Raw genomic sequence first — 18,904 nt, forward strand, 5'->3', positions numbered from 1 at the left:
CCAGATTGTATTAGTACAGAGACAGACAGTTTGATCAATGGAATAGAATCGAAGAACAAGAAATACATTCACAAACATATAGACATATGACAATTGACAAAAAAAAAAAAAAAAAAAAAAAAAGCCAAAACTATACAGTGGATAAAGAAAGAATCTTCAACAAATGGTGCTGGTCTAACTGGCACACTGCATGTAGAAGAATAAAAATAGATCCATATTTGTCACCTTGCACAAAGCTCAAGTCCAAGTGGATCAAAGAACTCAACATAAAACCAGATACACTTAATCTAATAGATGAGAAAGTGACAAAGACTCAAATGTATTGGCACAGGAAAAAAATGTCCTTAACAGATAATCAGTGGCCCAGGCTCTAAGATTAACAATTGACAAATGGAACCTCATAAAACTGAGAAGCTTCTGTAAGGCAAAGGACACTATCAATAGGACAAAACAGCAGCTTACAGATTGGGAAAACATCTTTACTAACCGTACAACTGATAGAGAGCTAATATCCAAAATATACAAAGAAGTCAAGAATTTAGACATCAGAAAACCATATAACACAACTTAAAAATGTGGTACAGAGATAAATAGAGAATTCTCAACAGCAGAATTTCAAATGGCCAAGAAGGACTTGAGGAAATGAAGAAAATATCTAATAAAAAAAAAAAAAGAAAAAATGAATAAAGCCAAAGCCATGGCCCTTAAAAAAAAAAAGAAAAGAAAAAGAAAGAAAAAGAAATGCTCAACACCCTTAATCACTAGGGAAATACAAATCAAATGACCTTGAAATTCTACCTGATACCAATCAGAATGGCTAATGTCAAAAACTCAAGGGACAGCACATGCTGGTGAGGATTTGGAGAAAGAGAAACACTCCTCTATTGCTGGTAGGATTGGAAACTGGTACAACCACTGTAGACATAAATCTGGAATTCCTCAGAAAATTGAAAATAGTTCTACCTGAAGACCCAGCTATACCACTCCTGGGAATATACCCCAAAGATATTCCACAATCCCGCCAGCAATCACACACCATGATGTTCATAGTAGCCTTATTTATAATAGCCAGATGCTGGAAACAACCCAGATGTCCCTCAACCAAAAAATGGTTGCAGAAAATGTGCTTCATTTACACAATAAAATACTATTCGGCTATTAAAAATGTGGACATCATGAATTTTGCACACAAGTGGATGAGACTAGAGACTATCATCCCGAGTGAGGTATCTCAGACCCAAAAGGACATCCATGATATGTACTCACTGATAAGTGGATATTAGTAAAAAAGATTCAGAATAGCCATGATATAACTCAGACCATATGAAGTCTAACAAGAAGGAAGGCCCAAGTGTGGATACTTCAGTTCTTAGATGGGGGGACCAAAACCATCATGGGAGGCAGAGGCAAGGAGGGACCTGGGAGGATGATGGAGGTGAAAGGGAAAAGCAGGAATAGCATCAAATATGAGGGAAGACAGAAGAGAAGCTCAAAGGGCCAGGGGAATGAATGGAAATATGTAACATTATGGGGGGGGGAGTGGCAGAAGAACCTCTAGAAAGGCCCAGAGACCTGGGACATAACAAGCTCCCAAGATCCAACTGTGGGGAGATGGGACCTGAAGAGAAACCACCTGTAAAAGATATACATGGTTCCCCATGTATATAGTTGAGGCCTGGGGCCTCCAACCCATTGTCAAAATCTTTGACTCATAATTTTTCCTAGCTAAAGGAAACGCAGGGACAAAACTGGAGCAGAGTCTGAAGGAAAGGCCATTTATCCACTGACCAGCCCAACTTTGAATCAATCCCATGGTTGGTCAACAAACCCTGACAGTATTACTGATGCCACATTGTGCTTGCAGACAGGAGCCTACCATGGCTCCCTTCTGAGAGGCTCTACTGGCAGCTGACTGAGACAGATGCAGATATTTATAGCCATCCATTGGACTGATATCAGGCACGACTATGGAAGAGTTAGGGGAAGGACTGAAGGAGCAGAAGGGGATTACAACCCCATAGGAAAAAACATCATCAACTAACCTGGACCTCTCAGAGCTCGCAGAGTTTTAGCCACTAACCAAAGAGTATATGTGAGCTGCTCTGTGGACCCTAGCACATAGGTAACTGAGGTCTGCTTTATCTGACTTCAGTGGGAGAAGTTGTGCTTAATCTAGTAGATACTTGATGCCCTAGTGAAGAGGGATGCAGGCAGGTGAGGTGAGGGGAGAGTACTCTCGGAAGCAAAGGGAAGGGGAGAATGAAGAACTTGGGGAGCAGGGTCCAAAAAGTGGTGCAACAGTTGGAATGTAAATAAATAAAATCTTTTAATAAATAAAAAGGGAAAGAAGGTGTTTATTCTTTCTATCACACGGGTAAAAGGAGAGAAGGAAATGCCTATAGAGGATAATGAAACAATTCTTTATTTTTTTTCAGAGTAAATACAAGCAATAAATGGAAGAAGTTGTGTTATCCTTTCTTACTCTTAAGAAAAACACAATTAATTATTTTAGTTTGTTACATGATATTGCATGGATGAATATTGTACCAAAAGAAGAAACAGTTGAAAAAAAATTTAACATTATTACTAGTAAAATTTACCTCAGTTCTTACATAAAAAATGTCAGAGATAATCCCATTTCTTAAATACTAAAATAGAAAAGGGACTAGATTTTTCTCCTTAAAAGTATATCTAACATTGAAAACAATTTATGCATATGTGTATATTTTACAGATGATATTCTGAGACCTATAGATATTAAAATGTTTGCTGAAATTTATAGAAACTAGTTAGTATAGCTGACCACAACTAAATCTCAAGGTCTATAAAGATGCTCCTATATCTTCTCTCCACCTTTTTTTTTAATGTACACAACAATAGGAAATCACTTTGTGATTTACATCCTTAATTCATTAAAGGCATGAAACCCTGAAATCAGAACACAATTTGTGAAGTTTGGAAGTGTGCTGTAGAAAGCATCATCAAATGTAGTGATGCTGCCAGGAAAATGGAGAGTGCAATTTCATCATTGTGTGTTCCAGTCTGACATAAGGATTGTAGAATGATGTCATGCTTTACAATATTCCCTTGCAGAATAACGAAATTAAGGTTTCTGAGTTAGCATGTGTTCTTGTTACATCCTCAGTTATTTGATGCCAAGTCATTGTTACACTCTGTGTTTGAAGTGAACATTAATAAAATTACTACTAAAATGATGCTACTGAATCATTTTAAGGCACTAGGATACTGAATGGCATCAGAAACCAGACTGATAAAAACAAAATCTGATTTTCTATATAAACCTTTGAAATGTACATACAAGATTTAAACAAATAATTCAGAAGTATTTGTATTGTTAATAACAATGCATGCAAGAGTCTCCAGGAGTGCCTGTAAAATAGCTTTAAGCTCTAAGCTTAAAGGATTCCCTTTAAATATAATTTACCTTAAATATATTTTTTGCAACCAGGTATAAAAAAGCCCCCACTATGGCTCACAGATAGTGTACATGTCTGTCCCACAAACCATATATCATATATCATACAACACCAATACTCATTGCAGTAGATGAATTATTGTTTTAGAGATTGCTTAGAAATCTTAATCATCCTCACTGCTCCTCATAGATTCTCAGGTTTACATAATGGCTAAATTATTATCCTTCAGTGTCTTCCAACTCTAGATGCCAGTCCAAATTTCCAAGCCATTAATGAGATCTCAGTAACAAGGAGTGAGGGTGAAGTGACATTGTCACCCAGCTGTAGAGAGCCAAAAGGATGACAATGTTAAATCTTCCATCACCTGCGGCCAACCTCCAGCCACCTGTGGCTGATGACAGCTATGAATGAAGTACCACAGAACACCACACATTTACTCAGTCCAGAAGACATTGTTCTCAAATATGAGCTTTATGGAACAACATGTTTATTGACCTGATACACTCTATATTTCCCTGAAAGCTCATCCCAATTACTGTTTGCCATTGTTCAGTAAGACCTCCAAAAATAGGATGTAATATTCTCTGAGCTCCATCATTAATAACAATTTAACTTATCTGTATGTCTTAATGTAAAACACACTTTATGTGAGAGAATAGGATAATATGAACAAGGGATTTAACTGAGTCCCTAGGTTGCATTCTCAACATTGCAGAACTTATAATAAGATTCAAATTAAAGTAAGAAAAACAATCCAAAATGAAGATGATGGTCTTGGAAACTTCTCAAGATCAGGAAGAAGAAGTTTGCAGTAATATGAGGTACGAATTGCAGTTTTTTTTTTTCTAATATGTGGGGCACATGGGAGCCTTTAGACAATGGTCTGGTGCAGAAAGGAGTGGAGGAAGAGGGTGTAGAACTCAAGATCAGGGGCGAACAAACAGAGAGGTTTGAGAGCAACAAAGAAAAGGTATGAGAACAGTTGTTTCTGGTTTTGTGAACACTTGGAAAATATTGGCATGATGTAGTACAAAATGCAAGCAATTACACAAGAGATTCCAAGTTCAATTAATGACAGATTCCCCCTCTTCAGTGGTATATGAACAATGTGGCGGGTAACATCATCAGACTTGTTAGAATTTCTGTATTCTAGTAAAAAAATATAGTATTCTAGATCAGATATTAAAATTTAAAATGTAGTTACTTTCACTTTTCACCAAATAAATACTTTTATGAGTTTACTCAAATATTGACATCCATTCAAAAGCAGCTTGGATCAGTGTCAAGTGTGCACATCTATGGTATCCTGAAAAGAGAAGATGCTGACATGCAGCAATGCGTGCCCTGTGCCAAGAAGGACAATGTACATGCTGTCTTGCCTAAATGGGATGGACTGCATTGAGGAGATTTTTTAGATTCTGCCCTGAAGGTAAATTAGGTTAACAAAAAGTGAAAACTCTCCGTGGAAGGGTTTTCTTGTGGGGATGACATCTCAATCAGACTGAACCCCTGATGCAGTGGTTCTGATCATAAAAAGGGAATGAGCACTAGAGAGGTAGCTGTTAATGTCCTCTGACTGCTGCAGAGTTGTTCATGATTGACATGAAATGCTTTATGAGGCATAATTTGTTGTGCCCCTTCCTTAGCAATAAATTTAAATCTTTCAATTCCAGGTAATTGTATACAATTATTTTTGATCTCCAGTCCTATGTATGAAGGAGAAAGGTTATGTTTAACTAATTAGCTGTTGTAGAAATGACACTCTTTGGACATGTTGATGGCATTTAAATTAGTATGGCTCTTAAAAACAGTACAGAGAGATTTCTACTATAAAAAGCAAAGAGCTAAACACAGAAGAGGTGGCATCTTCTCAGGTCATTTGAACAAACAAGGTAAGTGTTGAGTGCAGTGAGCTGAACAATGCACTGAAACCAAACACCCAGAAAACCTGGTTCTTTTTAACTCAGGAAGTGACTGCTAGATTGGCTTTAACATGAACTGTTACTTTATGATATTCAAAAGTAAAGAACTCAGAGTATTACTACCAAAAGATTGTTTATTTTTAAACAAGAAAACTGGCCACTTTTGATTAGCTAGGCCCTGACCATGTTATTCAGTTCACATGACCACCTTGGTGAAGGATTAGTGCTGAATTTTATCTTTAAATAGTATCATGAATTTTCTTTAGAAGTTTGGTTGAGGGAACGTAGCTGATTACTCTGAGCCCTCCCCCAATACATAGTGCCATCTAAAAGTTCACTGAGGCTCAATATAAAATTATTTTAAAACAAAAGCAGAATTCTAAAAGTGTGTCTCAGGTAGCAGGTTTTTGCATCTGAGAGTCACTGTAATACTGTAGTGACCATCCATCTAGGTCATGCTGATAAGTATCAGGGGGCTGTACAATTCTGATAAGGGGGAAAATAAGCCAAACAAAGAAATAAACAAAGCCAAAATACTAACAAACAAACATCCATAGGTTAAAAGGCAAGTTTTGGTTCTAGCTCCTAAATTTGGCTATAGAAATGGGATTCTCCATAGTAGCTATCTTGGTATCTTCTAGTGGCCGTGACATCTCAAACTTATATATCCCTACAATCTCCACTGCAGTAGAAGATACTAGGCTATTGTGTCCTCTGTTTGCCTATAAATGACTAGCTTCATATCTATTTGCACAAATAGTTACTCAGTAGAGTTTGGGAACATGAACACATACAAATAAAAGTGTTCCATTGTTCTAAACTTATAGTCTACATTCACAGTATGGCATGCTGTGTCCTGACACAGATCTCATGATAACAACAAAGATCATTTTAATAAGTAGGTGTTTGTTTAAAATATACAAAGCAACCTCACATCTGTATTTACTAACTCACACCTACGAGGTAGGCCTTGTGAATCTATTTCTACTAATCTGAGTACACAACATAAAAACTTGGAAAAGACAATGCAACTTACCACCAAGTCTTTATTTTATCATATTCTGGAATTCCTGGGATTTGATCCCAGGGTTCATAAAAGAGAAGTGTCTAGGGTCTAGAGCTACAACAGCTGAATAGTTAAGTTTTTGAGGAAAGAGTTCTCTAAAACATCAAGACATTTTTGTTTTCCTTAGAAAGAAAATCTTATTTTAAACATTTTAGATGGGAGACAATACTCAATTCTTGGAAAAAGCTATGGTACAATTGAATAATTCATATGATTTGAAGGAAATTTCATGACTAATGCTAACCATATGAATGTGGCTTGAAATTTGCTTTCAATATAACAACGAAAAAGACAATGAAAAATCAGGATGGTTAAACTTACATAAAATTTACATATAAAACTGAGAGCACAAATAAGAAAAAGAAGTTTATATTAATTACCACCATTTGATGGTGAAAGGATTATGTTGCCATGGATTTTAATTGACTTGTTAGGACTTTAGATGAATATAAAGTATATGCAAGCATGTTTCAAATATTGGGATCATTGTGGGAGTGCTCTTTGGATTTAAAACAAGTTGCCCTAATTTCTAAGCATGGTAAAAGCCCAGTAGGTGAAATTTCCTTTTACCCACCCAAGTTCTGGGTTTCTTATGACTCAGATTTCAAAGTAACTTCTGGGAAATTCTTATATTGGATTTGCTGGGAACTCAGTGGAAAGATGTCTTCTTAGTGTTTGCCATTGAAGCATAAGATTGAGTCTTGATCCATTGACTCTGCCTAATGAAAATAATGAACACATTCCACCTTTCCCTGTCATTAAAAGAGTAAAAAATACACTGTCAAAATTAAATTAGAGGGGAGTGTTTTTCAAGCACTCTGTATTCCCCGTGATTTCTTAAAAATTTAAAATCAACTGTACACCAGTGTACATGTTATTATTTTGACCTCTTTAACAGTTCAGGCTCCAGGTGTAGAAAATAAAATTGATGAATTGGAACAAATCACTGTGGCTACCCACAAAGACACAAAAATCAGTGAATCATAAGCTTTAAGTACCATACCTTACATAAATGAATATTGAAAGGAATTTTTATTGCTAATGGTTGGTCCCAGAGCACCTATTATTTTTTTGGATTGAGAACTATTGTAACTGATCAGAGTTTATTTTAATGTACCTAATTTGTATTATTAGTTTGAATACTGTTATTTGTCTCTTAGAACTACTGTGGTTTGCATTTTATAGATAATGCCACCCATCTTGCCTAACTTCATGTTGCTGTTTGCTTTGCGAGTCATAACTGAACTTAATCAAGCTTTATGAAAATTAAAATTGAAACTTGATCTCTAAAATAAAGCAAAAGTTGTAAATAAGCTAGATGATTTGTAACATGATTTTTGAGAACTGCTAAGGATAGAGCATTGTTTTCAATGTGTCCTGTTTAGCAAACAAAGCATTAGGGTTCACTTCTCAACTTTGTGAATTTGCTGGATAAGAACTATGCATAAAAAAACAAATACTCCAGAAGCAGTGATAGTTTGGCTAGATAAAAATGCTGAAATTTTTGATGCTAAAAATAAAAATTATCAGAAAGGGAATAGAACTATAATAATTAATGCTATCAAGCCATACAGGAAAAATGGAACTTGAATTTTCCTTTAATAATAAGTAGGTATGAGTATATATATATATAGACATGGAAGATAGTTCTGCACATAGAATTAGAATACCACAGTTAGTGAAGAATAGAATCATGTGATCAGCATTCAAGGTTTAGTGAAGGAAGATTACTTCTAGATCAGTGAAGTAATACTTTATATTAAACAATACACTGGTGGGGGAATCCTACAGGACCCATGGTTACAAAACATGTGAATTAGAGCTGTTGTAAGTTTTTGATGTTATTAAAGGAGGATTAATTAAGACAAATGAGGTGATAGAAGATCCAGAATAATCTAGCATCCTAAGATCTTCTACATTATTTAAATGAAGATATGGAATTCATAAGAAATAGTACTACATGATTCAGAAAATATTTAGAAAAATAAAACAAAAGGGATAAAAAAAATCACACCAAATGCTGTTATTTGCTATAAATAAAGAAGGTAAAACTTTGGGCTGTATTTGAGGTGCTACTTTTCAATAAAGGTTAAAATAGATTTTTTTTTTGTTTGTAGAATGTGATAAATTTCATCCACTTCTGAGGAATGACTGGGACCAAACCATTGAAAAATTGGTTTAAAAAAAAGTCACTAACTTACTGTTCATCATTTATATTGTTAGTAACGCTCAAAATATGATTATTAATTTTTTATTTTAAAATTTTCTTACATAAGCATAATGAAAGGGCATACAAATTCTTAAAAATTTAAGAGTTTCACTGGAGTAACATCCACTGCATTCAGTGTTTTACAGCGCTACTATAATACGCAAAACATTTTCAAAGTTAGGCTATTATTTCAATTTCTCTTGGCTGTATATTTTTACGTTAATTTGATGTATCTAAAAATTTCAAGTTGACTATGCATAATAACTGATCCTTACCAGAGACCTCTCCAATCTAAGACTCAATGATAAATTCTGCCATTTCCCTTTCTAGGGTCATTCTCCACAAGCACCAGGTTAAATGTCAAATACCAAGATTAAGAATATCATTGTACCCTGAATATGAAATTGACTTCGGTCTTATTAAATTCACCCTCAGTTACAAAGAAGCTAGAAAACCTTTTTTCTTAAACGACTGAAGCTTAAGTGGAAAAAAAAAAGGAAGTGGTTCCCTGAGCAGCGATGAAACAGAACAGAAGAAAACTCACCAGACAGTTGAAGTCACCAGACGATCCAGAGTGCAAGCCTAATGTAAGACAAAACAAAGGAGAAAAAAGGGGGGCTTAACAATCTGCTTTTAAAGAAAACACAAGGTTGTAATTCTCCATCATCTTTGCAAACACTGAAAACTAAAAGAGTAATTATGGAAATAATTTCCTTGGCAAAAATAAGTTTTCATTTAAAACATATTTAATTAGCCTCACATTGTCCCATTCTTGTCAGGAGTGTATAAAGACATACAGGTTAGGAAAAGATGTTTCAATTGACCACAAGTCATTTGCTAAATGATCAAATTCTCATAAATTGTGAGGTTTTTATTAAATCCATTTTTAATTTGTCAGAGTTTAGTACACACATGTAAATTTTTGAGTGTGAAACACATCAAGCCTCCATTTTCCAAATTCCCTCGCCACCGGGCACTAATCAGTTACAGCACTGATTCATTTTGGCAAAGTGAATAGAAGGAAGGCATTATGACAAAATAAAATAAAATACAAGGCTTTAAGTTTCCAAATGGTATTTAAATCAGCCTCTATTTTTCAAAAATGTTTGAAGTTCAAATCAAAGGCGGTGTCCGGGCAGCACAAATTCCCCAGGGAAGGCCAAGCACCTGGTGTGGGTGCAAAGGTTTTATCAATGTTGTCTTGTGTGAAGGAAACGGCAAGCAGAGAGCTCTTTTGTAAATATGGCTCCCTGCCTCTGTGTTTGAGAAGAAATATTGAACTTCCAACCATTATTATTACAAAACACGGGAGCTCATTTTTAAAACATTTGATGGGAGCCTTTCCGTTTTGACTTGGAAATCAGTTTAAGCTTGAATATTAAGAAAATGTATCTGCAAAAGTGAATGGAGGACACAATATATGTGACAAAGTGTCAATATTGTATTGTCTGGTTGTATATGTATAGACAAACATGTGTGCCTACATCTTATCTCCAGAAAGGTGAACTGAGATTATTTCTTTTTTATCAGGATAACTACGATAATGCTACATAGCTAAGGTGTAGCCAAAGGACCAAGTGGAGCTCTTGAGACTTCTTTCCAAACATACTTTTTTGTTCATATAAACAGGCTCCTGTATTATGTCTGGGGTCACCAAAGACTCCAGTCTGGTTATAATGGTATAAAGTAGACAGTACATGTCCTGTATCTCACTGCTTCACACAAAAAGGCAAGAAGAATGTCAGTGTTTTTTTCCTTTGTTTTCACATTTTAAGTTGGTTATTTCTTGTGATTTCTGAGTTGCCAGCTGAGCATCCATGTTCTCCTCTGATGAGACTTAGAAAGGGGCAACAGAGCTGCCTGAGGCTAGCTCTGGGTCAGTGTATCCAGTTACAACAGATGTGACAGGTTTGGATGATTGCCTTAGATGGACAGGTCCACCAGAATTTCATATGGCAATTGGACTATTCTTTGCCAACATTTATAATATAGTGTATACTATCACTGAGTATAGCTATATATACTCTTAGTAGACCATAGATAGTATGTTGGTTTATTTTTGCAGATTTCAGGCTGAACTTTAGTTCATATGCCCTAGTTTTGATCTTTGTGTGATTGAAATTAAAGTGTTTATCCAATGTTAAATCTCTTTGCTTTAACGTACCTGTGAGATCCACGAGACTTTTTGCTCTCCAGTTTCATCATCCCGTTATAGTTTTATGGGTGATTATCAATAACTTATAGAGTGCTCATTATTGGTAAGAACATGGATCACTTTAGGTTTTGCTGTAAACTGTTTTTGAGTGGCATGCTATTTTCATGTATTTCCATTACACATACCCAGGAGAAGCATGAGACAAGACATGCTTCCGATGACACGAGCAAATGAGGTTACTGTGATGGAGCACTTCTCTTGGGAACCTGAGCAGTTCATGTCCTTCTTGTGCTTGATTTTAGCCATGAGTAGAATGAGTATTTTTGGTTTATACTTCCTTGAATTTTTATCAGTTTCACTTATTTGTTAATCATGAGTGCTTATTTAATTGAAAAATACTGTTTTAGATTTTTTTTCTGGTTCCTGTACTTCTCACTTATTTGTAGAAGTATATTCTAAACTCGACGACTCTTTTGGTTTTGTGTCTTGAATTCTGTGTCAACACATCATAGCTTGTTCTGTTAACCATCATCATATCAATACTTATAGAGGCATTTTTCTAATCACATAGATTCTTCCCTAATTTTGGCTACAAGAAATACAGAATATGTTTTTTTAAAAAAAACCCTTTGTACATAATCCAGTCTACCAGAAATTGCTGTTTTGAAATATGTGAGTTGAGGTTAAGATTGATTATTTTCTATTTGGCTCAGCAAAATTCAATCAAATATCACACTGATAGTTCTCCCTAAAAAAGGCATCCATGAATACTGGGCTCTGTTTCTAGAACAATATTCATCTCACTGAATCACTGTCCTGTATCTACCTCACAAAATGTAACTGTAACATTTTCATATTTAATAAAACTAGGTATATTTCTAAAATTTTCAAGTACGTGTTTTTTTTTTTAATTGTGCTATAATTTCTATACTGTAAAATTCAGTATTCAAACAACTTATGTCTAGTATGGTCACAATGTTGTAAATAGATTGATCACTGTGCATTACATGATGTTTCTTAAACCCCAAAAGAAAATGTACTGAGTAGAAGTGGATTCCTGTCCCTCCCTCTACTACAGCCTCTAAGATTTCCTGGCCTTTTTATCTAACTCACTTCATGTCACAAGTCTTACAAAATCTTTCAATGGTAGTATGCACTGATTTTGTGTTTCTTTTAATTTAAAAAATATCACACTGAATATTTTTGCACATTATCTTATTTATTCATTAGAAGAGGACATTTTGATTGCTTTTACTTCAGAGGTATTATGAATAGAGCACCTATCAATAAGTTTTCTACATGTTCAGTTTTTCAGTCCCCTTGAGTATATAAGCTTATGAGTAGAAATTAACTATCTGAGGAAAGAGCATCTACAGTGCAGTAATTGCATATTTTAAAATTCTATTAGAAATTCACAATTTAAAGTGCTGTCATTTCCCATATTTTAGGCAGCATTTATATCTTTTAAAATGTATTACATATATGTATATAAAATCAGTGTGGACACACTCCATTATTGTTTCCAATTTACATTTACATTAAGGAAATGTATTTGAATGATTTTTATAGTTTTCCACATTTGAACACCAAAATGCTCATTCAAATACACTTTTGTTTTAGTTTTCTGATCATTATTGTATTTGCATTCTTTAGATAGATGGGGGCTAGTAAGCTCTTGCCGGACATATTTTCTGCTTCTCCATGACTTGTCTTTTACTCTTGGTCACTAAGTGTATCCCAGTAATGTAATAGAATGTTCTGATGGGAGGTTTTACAATTTTCTGTGTATTCTTTATGTTCAATTTCATCCCTATGTAAAATCATTTATGTCATCTTGCATGTTAGTTAGTTTCATTTTATGTTTCTTGTTAATATGTAAAATGCAATTAATTCTCTATTGTTTACATACTGAGTGACCAAGATAAAATCATGTATTAATGTTTAATTTTTTAAGATTTATTTTAATTTAACTGTATGCATGTTTCCAGAGGCTAGAAGAGGGGGTATCAAATCCCTTGGATCAATAATTATAGTCATGAGCTCCCTTATGTGGGTAATGGGAACTAAAATCAGGTCTTCTACAAAAGCAACAAGAGCTCTTATCTACTGAGATTTCTCTACAGCTCTATATGCTAAAATTTAAAATATGTTACAATCCCTTTTAATTTATCATCTGCAATGCCCTTTTATGTGTGAATAATGAAAGTTTATCTATGGTATTCAAATCACAGAAGTTTAAACATGCCCTTCTGTATGTATGTATGTATGTATGTATGTATGTATGTATGTATGTGTGTATGTATGTATTGTATTTATGCTTATATTATGCAATAAGGGTTAATATGTATTTGTATAAGTGCATGTGTATTTTTTCATTACTTCACTCTCAGGACTGTCAGCACTGTTGATATGGGATACAATGAGAGCATCCCAGCAACTTGTCTTGATCTCATAGCAAACCATTACATGAAGTCTGGCATTTGCTCAACTTGTAGCTAGCTGTATTTCAGCATTTTTCTATTACTATTTACTGAGGTTTAAGTTTAAAGGTTTCACATCTGTGAAAGCATCAGTTAAATTGCTATATGCCTTTTTAAAGATGCACAATTTTTTTCATGTTAGTATTGTGTTTTCATTAAATCTTATTAGATTCCAAATTTCAGTGGTTTTGTGGGAAAGATCTCACAACATCTGAAGATCTTTCCTTCTTGGGATTTACAAATCTCTGCTTCACTCCTAAAAGCACTAACTCATACCTTTGCATTTTAAATTCGGTTGACCTAATCAAGTTTTAACACTCTTACTGTTTATTCAAGTAATTATTTTCATCAGTGCTTGGGGTCAGACACAAGGCATTACAGAGGAGACAAAACAATCTGCCACAGAACTGCATGCCCTCACAGAATGACATAGCAAGCTCCACAAGTTCCCTAGAACATATAACTGATAGAATACAGAAAACTACATATTTCAGTCTGTTATTGCCTGCCTGTGTTTGGGTTAACTGAATTATGTTCTCTGTAGCTTCTTGAAATACTTGCTCTTATTTTACCAAGTCCAGAAACCTCAGGCTTCCTCTCAAATTGGTTTTATGGTCAAGGAACATTGCATTTAACTGTGTATATGTGTCTCTAATATTTTCAGGTTTTTGTCTTAAAATGTTTCTATATATGGAGAGCTTTTCAGTACAAGTTAATTTTTGTATAAAACACTCTAGCCAATTCTCTAAAGTATATTGAAGTCAATATTGTAACCTGGGATGTGGTCAATTTTATACAACTTTCATGTATATTTGGAAAACACAAATATCATTAAACTTTATGCATTTTTCTAGAGGCATAAATCTTATTAAATGAATCCTGTTCATGAAAGTGGTACAAGTTGCACCTTGAAATATCCTGTTATTACTCGTGGTGTTCTCTTTATTTTTTTCTTTAGTAATCACTCTTTATAATTTGTATACAGTGGTGATAAATACACAGAAATTCGGAACTTTTATGGCCCCTTGTTCAATAGAAACTATTATCTTGAAGCGATTACATTTTTCCTCTAGCAATTTCCACCTTTGTTTCTAGGTTGCTTTTGTTTGAAGTTAATGGGACTGTACCATTGTTTCATTGATTGTTGGCAACACAGGAGCAAATAATTTTAAGGAACAAAGAAATGCATGGGCTGTCAACTCACAAGTACAAATCCTCAGCTTTCTCAGGGAAAATCAGCAGCTTCTTCCTAGGAAGAATGTCCACCCTGAACCGGAAAAACCATGGGTACCACAGCAGAAGAACATGCCGTACACCAGACCTCGGGTTTAGGGTGGAAATAAATATGAAAATTTGACAAACGTGTAAAGATGAATTTGGCAGCAATTTCAAAGATTCAAAACTAGGCAAAAACAGTGTGAAGGACTCTGGAGATGAGTAGTGCTCTCCTGTAACATCCCAATTTGCTTATTACTTAAGTTTCCAACTAGTTCTTTCATCTTTGATTTTCAAAATATCCATCAAATGCGGCTGGCTCTCTTTGTATTTGTGATAAGACATTTTTACCATGCTTCATTCTTTGTCTATAACTAAAACAATGAGGAGTACCAAATCTTTATAGAAAACAGTGTTTCTGTAGGATCTTGAGCTTTAAGCTTATGTATTTGGGTGATGGCAAGAAACATTGACCCCGAGAAGCTATAGTTTCTTCAAACTGCTCTGCCAAAATCTAAGAATGTTTGACTTATATGAACAACATCACCATCCTCATTGAAGATTTTTTTTCTTCTATGTCTTCAAATTGCTTATTATATGAAGCTCAGGTTGAGTGTGGTCCATCAGCAGTGTGGCCCCTGCTGATGCAAACAGAAATACAAAAGTTCACTGTGGCTGATAGTAAGAGACAGAGCAGAGTCCTGTGAGTAGAGGCTTGGTGTCTGCTGCAAATAAATAGCACCTTAGGGAAATGAAAGTTTCTCACGTTTTCATTCATATAAAAGGAAGAAAAGGGAAGAAATAAGGCTTGAGTGTAAGACAGAATGAAGGATGGGTACCTCTTATGAAGGTAGAAGTTATATAAAATAGGTAAGACCAACCTGTATTTATTACAGTTTGAAAATTACACATGCTGGCATTCTGTGTAAACTCTACCCCATGGCTACCTGGCATTAGCCAGGTATGCTCCTCCCCAGAGTTACCTGACAAAATCCAGATAGGCCGGCCACTATAAAGGGGGCTGCTTGCCCCCTCCTCCCTCTCTTGCCTCTCGCTCCCTTGCTCCCTCTCTCTCCCCATTTCCTTCCTCCCTCTCTCCCTGTGATTATGGCTAGCCTCTCATTATTCTCTCTCTCTCTCCTCTCCTCTCCTCTCTTTCTATCTCTCTCTTTCTCTGCTTCTATTACCCTCTTAACTACCCTCCCCACGCCATGAATAAATTCTATTCTATACTATACTGGTGGTGTTGCTGGTCCCTCAGGGGGAAGGGATGACTTGGCATGGACCCACTAAGGCACCCCCTTTCCCCATAACCTCATCACACCCCATAGACCATATCTTAGATCTCTTTATCTTTTTATAAACACATCAGTTCAGGCTTACAAGACCATGACATCTGCTTCTACTTTCTCTCTCATTTCAAATTGTAACAAAAGCCTTTATCTTTAACATATTATTCTTTGTGTTTCTATTTAGATGTCTGTTTTTCTCCTTACAGAAGCATGCCTACACACTCAATCTTTAATCTTCATGTCCAAGGTTGATGCCAGTGAAGTCTCCTCAGGAACTCAAAATTCTGATGCATTATCACATCTCATTTCATACACTTCTAATTGTGTCCACAGCATCATGGTGGAACTAAACTCCCAAATAGAAAATAAGCAAAGAGCATATTTCCAAGCAGGTCTAACAAGGCCAACAAGTGTAAAAACCTAACTCTTCATTATAAATCATAACATTTGTAGGACTAGAAAGGTACCAGGAAAGATACCAAAACTGTTATCTCATCACAGGGAAGAGTAAGGCAGGAATACTGTGAACTGATGATCAGCTCGCAGCACAAAGGAGGTACCCATCCTTCACTCTGTCTTACACTCAAGCCTTATTTCTTCCCTTTTCTTCCTTTTATATTAATGAAAACATGAGAAACTTTCATTTCCCTAAGGTGCTATTTATTTGCAGCAGACACCAAGCCTCTACTCACAGGACTCTGCTCTGTCTCTTACTATCGGCCACAGTGAACTTTTGTATTTTTGTTTGCATCAGCAGGGGCCACACTGCTGATGGACCACACTCAACCTGAGCTTTGAATCTGAACTCATCCAGTGTGGAATAGAGAACCTGGGATCATCGAGAGGTCTCATAGTTATACTGTGTACCAGGGTCATCCTGTGAAACATTCTCTTTCTCTACACACACACACACACACACACACACACACACACACACACACACACCACACACATCTTCATTTTGACTGTCATGAGAAACAATCAGATTTTCAAAGTAAAGAATTGTGAAGATAAACTGATTTTTTGATTACTTAATCCATGACAGAGCATCAAGCCTGTACAGTATGTTTGTTGTGAGAAAGATCTCTGATCTATTCTGTGTAGTGACCACATCTCCATCTACCTTGTTTGTTCCTGCTATCACAAAAAACTAATAAGCTGTTCCACTCACTTCTTTCTGATACATGCTTAGTTCTGTTTGAGAGAAGCACTTAAAAAAAACAACCCTTAAACATGATTTTGTGCCTATGTTTCTCTAGGCAATTCTGTCTGCTGCATGTCTAACACAATACCCTGAGGCTGCTAGCGAATTTGGTGGATTTCAGAGTATATATTCACTGGGCTGAGTCCCCTTAGCACCTGTTAAGAAACAGTACCCGTTTCTAGCATTATATCGAAAATAATGAAGAGGCGAGCACTCATGAATTTAGCTTCTACATATTTAGTTGAGAATGTACACTGGGGGAAGGGCTAAGCATTATTTTACCTCCTTGTGGAGAAATCTCTTAAAAATTCAGTGCTTTTTTTATTTTTTATTTTTTTTTTATCTCTACAGAAAAAAGGAATGCCGGTGTCTGTAAGAACTAGACTCATGGAGAAGAAACAAAACAAAACAAAACAAAACAAAACAAAACAAAACAAAACATCGAAGCTCTTGATGCCCATAGCTAGTCCTGAGCATGGTCTTTTACAAAGTGATTCATAAATACCTAAATAAGGTACCAGCACATTTCCATGAGATGACATTTATGGTAACAGTTAACAGCAGATGAGAAAATATTGAAATTTCTGCAAAAGATGATGCTTTACATTTCTAGGATCAACCCACAGTTCCCTTTGAGAGACTCCTGAGGAGTTAAGGGGTTTGGGGTAGGAGGATGTTGAGTGGAAGGCAATGTAATTCTACCTCTTAGGTTCCAAATGACTATTACTGATTGTCTTGTAATCAAGTGAAAAGGTCGCTTAATAAACCAGGTGTTATGATAATTGCACTCAACCAAATATTGTGGCTTTTTTTCTCATTTCTCCATTATCTGCTTTCACTGAGTAAAGCTATGTAACAGACCCCACTCTTTTGTAAAATTGTATTTCACACTGTTCTTACCACTGCCCTGTAAACAGCAAGGGCCCTAAATAAAGCAGAGAGTGGTTGAACAATGTATTCACAGTCACATAGACAACATGTGCCAACATGAAGATTTATACCCCGAGCCTCTGCTTTCAATCAGGATGTAATGAAGTTTCCTCATGTACTCTAATGAAAAAGAGGAAGGGAAGCAACACTGTACCATATCTGTCAATGATGAAATACAGAGATGGGGCGGGGAGGAGAGTCCTTCCCAAGATGGTTGCAATAAAGTTTGCATTGAACAATAGCTATTTCTCCCACGACTATGAATACTAGGCCAGAGGCAACTTGTGGCAGGAGAGTTTTATGCTGGCTAACAGTTTGAGAGTACAATTCATCAAGGCATTGAAGGCTCAATGCCAAGGACAGTTGAAGGCTTGGCCACAGAAGCTGGAGGCTGCTTGCTCACATCCAGAGGTGTGAACCTGGAGACAAAGGTGAGGCAGGAGGGGGGACTAACTGTAAACTTCAAGGCTTGCACCTGAATGAGCCACTCCTCCAGCTATATCCTGCATTCTAAACTGTACACAATGGCTCAAACCAGCATGATCAGTAGGATACCAGGTATGCAAACATATGAGCCTTGGAGGGACAGATCCTATACACACCACACCACTTCCCTTGAAGAGAGTCAAAGTTGCCTTTATTAGAGCTTTTTGTGCTGGACTAGACCATGGTTCCCTTTAGTTACCTAAACAGGAAGCAGCAATACCTTATAATGAAATATCATCCTTAGTGAGGTAAGCCAATCACAAAAGAAGTCACTAGATATGCACTCACTGATAAGTGGATATTAGCTCAGAAACTTAGAATACCCAAGATACATTTTGCAAAACACAGGAAAACCAAGAAGGATGACCATCGTGTAGATACTTCATTCCTCCTTAGAATAAGGAACAAAATACCCATGAAAGGATGTAGGTATAGAGACAAAATTTAGAGCTAAGATGAAAGGATGGACTATCCAGAGACTACCCCATCTGGGAATCCATCCCATCAT

At 35.9% G+C, this 18,904-nt stretch overlaps 1 protein-coding gene across 47 annotated transcripts in view; it reads right to left on the reverse strand.

The window, feature by feature from the left end:
• Positions 1–18,904, reverse strand: part of Ptprd (protein tyrosine phosphatase receptor type D) — a 2,152,432-nt gene that overhangs the window by 1,339,484 nt on the left and 794,044 nt on the right. For all 47 annotated transcript variants that reach the window (XM_029539561.1, XM_029539552.1, XM_029539551.1 and 44 more), the window contains one exon: positions 9,179–9,216. The gene's annotated coding sequence lies outside the window, so the exon portion shown is untranslated. The remainder of the gene's footprint in view (positions 1–9,178; positions 9,217–18,904) is intronic.

The sequence above is a fragment of the Mus pahari genome, chromosome 6 (genome assembly GCF_900095145.1).
Source record: "Mus pahari chromosome 6, PAHARI_EIJ_v1.1, whole genome shotgun sequence".
Lineage (NCBI taxonomy): Eukaryota > Metazoa > Chordata > Mammalia > Rodentia > Muridae > Mus > Mus pahari.